The sequence below is a fragment of the Calidris pugnax genome, unplaced genomic scaffold, assembly GCF_001431845.1.
Source record: "Calidris pugnax isolate Ruff unplaced genomic scaffold, ASM143184v1 scaffold203, whole genome shotgun sequence".
Taxonomy (NCBI): domain Eukaryota; kingdom Metazoa; phylum Chordata; class Aves; order Charadriiformes; family Scolopacidae; genus Calidris; species Calidris pugnax.
The window spans coordinates 877,829-883,409 of record NW_015090928.1 but is presented as its reverse complement, the minus strand read 5'-3'; the positions used below and the strand labels follow the sequence as shown (position 1 = coordinate 883,409).

The 5,581-nt window shown below is 44.0% G+C and overlaps 1 protein-coding gene across 2 annotated transcripts in view; it reads left to right on the top strand.

Moving 5' to 3' along the window:
* The first annotated feature begins 1,820 nt into the window (after window positions 1-1,820).
* Window positions 1,821-5,581, top strand: part of FGD3 (FYVE, RhoGEF and PH domain containing 3) — an 83,142-nt gene continuing 79,381 nt past the window's right edge. The window contains exon 1 of one of the 2 annotated variants that reach the window (XR_001413089.1): window positions 1,821-1,955. The gene's annotated coding sequence lies outside the window, so the exon portion shown is untranslated. The remainder of the gene's footprint in view (window positions 1,956-5,581) is intronic. The other variant, XM_014951550.1, reaches the window with a different exon arrangement.

Here is a 5,581-nt window from a genome sequence, read left to right as displayed (position 1 = left end):
GGACAGGGGGGACGAGGAGGGAGCTTCAAGGAGAAGGCAGGGGCTGCTGGTGCAGCTGGGGAGCAGCCAGCGCTGGGGGGTTCTGCAGAGACTCCCAGCCTGAGGGGTCTGCCCAGCCCCCTGCCCGGCTGGCTGGGAACTGTTCTCCTGGCGTCTTCACCTCACCTCTCTTGCACCTCTGGCCTTTTGCATGGCCCACAGCTTGCTTCCCTTCTCTCTCCTTGGCTTGACTTTTTAACCAAGTCCACTGGAAATGGTAAGTAAATCATGGTGGAATTAGGAGTGGATCGCATTTGGCTGCCAGGCCTGTGAACCCCAAATGGGCCTGTGTAACCTACGCTTCTTGGTGTCCCCTGAGGAGTGGCTGAGGAGAGAGCATGTCTGGCTAGTATGCCGAGCTTATTAGCTATTATTAAAAAAACCTTTAGTAATTTCTATGTGTTAAGAGACAGTGCATTTTTCACATGCAAAATTTAAATGCATTAGTTAAAGGTGAACTGGTGTCTGTGGAAGCTGCTGTTGCTTCATGGGAAATACAGGGCAGTCCTTTGGTCAGAAGCGTTGCGTTAATGTCACTGTACCTCGCAGCTCATGAATTGATGCAAACTAAATCAGCATCAAACTGAATCAGTTTGATGAAACTGTATTGGCCATCCTTGCTGGGATTTTGGTGCCAGGCTTCAGTTTACCGTGGATTATTTTGGTTGATTTTTAACGGGGACTCTGACAAGACCCAAGGAGGGGGAGCAGCACATTGGTGTGGAGTCAGGGTCTCACGGCAGGAGCCGCCATGGTGTCGCAGTGCCCAGCCTCCTCCTGCTGATCGGCTCTTCTCATTTCTGCAAACGACAGCAGAATCATTGAGGTGATCTGTTTCATTCTGTGCGTGATAATTGTCCATAGCAGAAATGCTACCCTGCATTTGAATGATAAGCTGATGCTCCTTATCAAGCCTTCCTGAAACTAGTCATCCTTGCTACAGCCTCAGCTCTGCAACAGGTTCGTCCTTGTCAAGCAATTTTTACTTGCAATTGAGCATTAATGCCCCTCCGTGCAAATTCCAGTATGTAAATAAAATTCTAGTTCTCCAGCTCCTCTTTTGAGGGATCTTACACCATGCTTGTTTCAAACAGCGTCTGCCTAGCATCTCTGAGTAGTTTCATGTGTTGGGGCCTTAGCGATACTGAATGAATACCAGGGTTTGTGAACCAAGGCCATGAGCTAAAACTAAAGGATACAGTTGCAATTTAAGTTAGCAGAAAAGTAAGAAAATGCGGATGGGAAAATGCTGATAGCAAGAATAATAGGCATATAGCATCTTTTTAGACTAACCAATCACTTAAGGACTAAGGGCGCGTGGACAACACGTGCTACCCAATCAAGCTTGCTCTATCTTGCGTGCTCGGCGCGTGATCGCGTGTACAGGAGAGCAGAAAGAATATATAAGAACGCAGCCTTTTTAATAAAGTTGGATTTGAACTTGCATCATACTGGTGCGTCGTTCTTTCCCGCTCGCTTGAACGGCACGCAGCATTCAGGCTTTTTGACGATATGGAATTTGGTGGAAATGAAAGTTAAGTTCAGCTAAAAAATTATAGTGATAGTAGTAAAACACATCTTCTTCTCCTGGTGTAGTCCCGCACAGCCTGGCTCTAGAGCATCTCCAGTGAGTAGCAGCATTACCAGCAGCAAAACCCCCTCCCCTTCCCACATTTATTTCCATGGTAACCCAGGGAAGGCATTCTGCAGCCTCAAAACTACTTTTGCTCTTTCATCATGCAAGCTGGCATTGTCAAGGACTGAGTGTATTCCTACAGCTTTGAATGAATATAAAAAAAAAAAAAGGCAAAAAAAAAAAAAGAGGCTGAATTTGGATGGGCCGTTATTATTTGGGAGGCCCTACAGCAGGAAAGAACGGGCAACCTTCAAGTGACCCAGTGTCCATACACTGCTTGGTAAGGAAAAAACAGTCTTGCTTCATTAATTGATTAACTTGGAGGGTGGGGGTTATCAGAATTATCCTTCTGTGAAGCGCATGCGGCGATTTCCTGCAGCGGCTTGGAGGTAGGGGGGACGGGGGCAGATGGCTGGCCAGGCTGTGCTGGGAGCCACTGGTAAGCTGCATGCTGTGAGCTGTTGCAAATCGTGCTTTCTCACGGAGTCTTTAATGTCTTTTCAGGTATCGCTTAGAAAATGGTGTCTTAACAGATGCCTGCTCTTTGACTATATTATGCATTTGCCTTTTATTGGTGCAGAGGTGGGGATGTTTAGTGGCATTTGGCAATGCATGCTCTGTGTGAGCGATTTAGAAGCTGGTAGTAAAGTGTTTGCTGTGTTTCCTGCTGTAATGAGCTGGATTGATTATATGATCTCTATGGCGCATGCTTCCTAAATCTGTACTTATGCAGCATTTGCATGTAGATGTTGAGAGGATTTTATTACTAAGCAGACTAAGGCTATTTGATTGCTATGTGTGATAGGAGTAGCATGTGGAACCTTGTACTTGGTAAAAGACAACCAATTGCTTGCAAACAGTGTCTGCAACCAGCAAAGAATAAAATGATGTTGCAAGTAATTATTTTTTAAATATTCTGAAAGCAGAAACCTGCCTGATACAAGTGTGGTCAGAAACGTTTCAAACAGTATCCTCATCTTGTATGATAAATGGGTTGAACAGATTATTATTTTTTGTTTTCTGCTTGTCTGTTTCTGTGTTGTCTGAGTACATGAATCACAATGCAGCACTAGTATTGATTAAAATACTTCAGGGCTGCTGCCTGATCAAAGGACTGAATTGCTGTTTGAGTGGCTTGTGACAAGCTGCCAGGATTTTTGTTTTTCCTTCCGTGCTTTATTTGGTTGGGGAGGGGTAAAAATGTAGCTTTCTTCTAAATGTGTCTGAAGTACATAATGGATGTGAAGTCACCATGACAACATGGGGACCTGTATCAGATATTCCCTCCACCCCTTCTCTGTTTTGTTGTTTTCTAAATATTTGTTATTTATGCATTCTCTGAGATGTTTGAGGAGAATATCTTACAGCTCGTATTGCTATGGGACTTTTAATGACATGCAGCTCTTAAAGTAGATTATGTTTGCAGGGTTTTCTTTGGTTAAGCTCAGTCCAATGTACGTAATTTGCTGTACAACTAAGGTGGGGTCTAAACAAGGACATGAGCACCTTCAGCAGGAGCTGCCTTTCTCGCCGTTCCGACGCTGTAGCCCTGAAAACTTCTGTTGAGCTCTTACATGGTCCTGGAGCTTCCTGTGTTCTCCTGGCATTGCTATGTGGGATGTGAAGCCTGGGGACTTTGGAAAGTTATGTGCACACTAAGGTGTAACAGCATCTTCGTTCAGACACGGCTAGAGTTTGAGGCAAGCGCGGGGACAGCAAGAAAAAAAGTCTGATTGTGGTCAAGAGACAAACAGTTCTTCCATTCTTCTCTGCTGAGGGGTGCTGAATGCACCTGCCAGGTAGGAAGAGCATGGAGGTTTTTGCATGACATGGTGCCAGACCTTCCTTCCCACTCGTTGGGACTTACTAAAGATATACTGCCTGGGGTGCAGCGATGTTTGTGCTCAGTTCCGTTCCCCTCTCGGTCTGAGGCACTCAGGTTTCACCACTCACAAATTTTTCCAGCCTGCCAAGGGTTAGACTCTACTGGGCACTTCAAGCTCTTCTGAAGAGAGTTTCTCACCTGTTTAGAGGGAATGAAAGACTCGCTGGGCTAGAGGGGGCACGAGAGCAGCAGTGACTGCAGCATGGTGCTGGAGAGGCTTTGCTGGGGAGTAGTGGTGGGAGAACATCTGGTCTGATCTCTGCTCCCACAGCTGCAGACATGTGCATGGAGTTAGACGGGTGCTTACTTTGTGATTAGTGTTTTGGGGTGACCCAACTCTGGGTGAGCATTTCCTCAGGGGAGTAGACGTCTTACCTGGAGATCTCTCCCAAGTGCCATCTTCTGCCTCTTCTCAGCAGGGTTGGTAGGACAGGAGGAAAGGTGTTTGTTTGAACTTGTAACAGTAACCCATGTAATTTATAGTGAATTTAGTGGAATAACGAGTAGTAGTAGATGTTCTGTGGAGGTGACATTTCAATGTCAGCAGAGGAGGCTAATTATATCCTTCTAAGTTATTACCATACTTCTTGATGGAAAAAAACCACGGTAATTTGGGTAAATGGAAGTAAAAATCATTGTAGTTGTCACTTGTGCCTATGCAAACCTGGAGGAGAAGTGTAGTATCTGTGACATCTTCTGAGAACATATGCGTTTACTTGCCCTTGTGGCAGAGTTGTGAGCATGTTTCAGTATCAAGGGAATTAAAAAGCAAATACATCAGGACAGTGACTTTTGTCTTTGTCTTATTACCCTATATGCTTGACATGAGAAGATGAAAACCTGGAGGTTTTCCTCTCTACTCCCATTAACCTGATGCTTTACTTGCTGCCACATGAGTAACTTTGAATAACTTTTTTTAATGTGGAAGATTTTTGAGTTCTGTCTAATACTGGAGCTGAAGTTCCAAGTAATGTTTAACAGGAATTATCTAGAGCTGGGTAGGATTGTGTCCTTTGAAGAACCATGTGTCTACGTGATGACACAGCCTATTTCCCCTTCTCCTTAATGTTACCTGATGTTATAATTTCAAATACAGCAACTGTACAGAAAATCCAGTCCTTTGGAAATTCATCCTGAGTGTCTGAGAAAAGATTTCATTTGAGCCAGAGGCTCAAAATTATGAGAGAAATCAGTGACGAGAACGAGTAGGACTCTGATGAGGTTAAGTTATACAGATTTTTGTGGTTACACGCCTTGCTTTCAAGATCCCTAAAGTTAGGAAACATACCATAAATGTTGGAGGCAAAAACTTGAAAGTTATGAGTTTAGGAGTAGTTAAAGACCAAACCAAACTTAACCTAACCCAACCCCCTCCACCCTCCAACAACAAACAAGGAAATAACCCCCCTCTTGTTCCCAAGGTTTGAGCCAAGCTTGGTGCTCTGTGGAAATCCAAACCAGAAGAAATCCCAGTAGATGTATGAAGGTCCAGTGGGGATAGGATAGACTGGCAATGAAAATGGCATTACAGCATTTTTGGTACTTGAGGGTCCTGGAGATTGAACTGATGGTTTTTACTCTGTCTGATGTTAACAGTAGTGCTGCTAGTAGAGCCCACCGACACTCACCTGAAATCAAGGCATGGGCAATTTTTTTTTTTCCCTATTAATTTTAATTTTGTCCTATTAATTTTCTAAGTGGGGAAAGGAAAGATTTGGTTTCAGTTCTACAGAATAGGATTACATCCATTTGCAGTATTTTATTAGAAACAACCTGGTTTTGCTTTTTGTCAGAGACTGGCTCTAGCTTGTAGTATAATCCTTCTTGGTCTTTCCCAACACATGGGGACTATTGGTGTATGGGCTGCCATGAAGAACTGCATCCAAGGTCCAAAAATTCTTTCCAATTTACAGGTCCGTCCCCCAGGACCCTCCAAAAAAGTGAAGACTTCACCATAGTGGATGAATTTATACTTCGTTGTTAAAATTGAGTCCTTTTCTTATAGAGCTATTTTCCTTTGC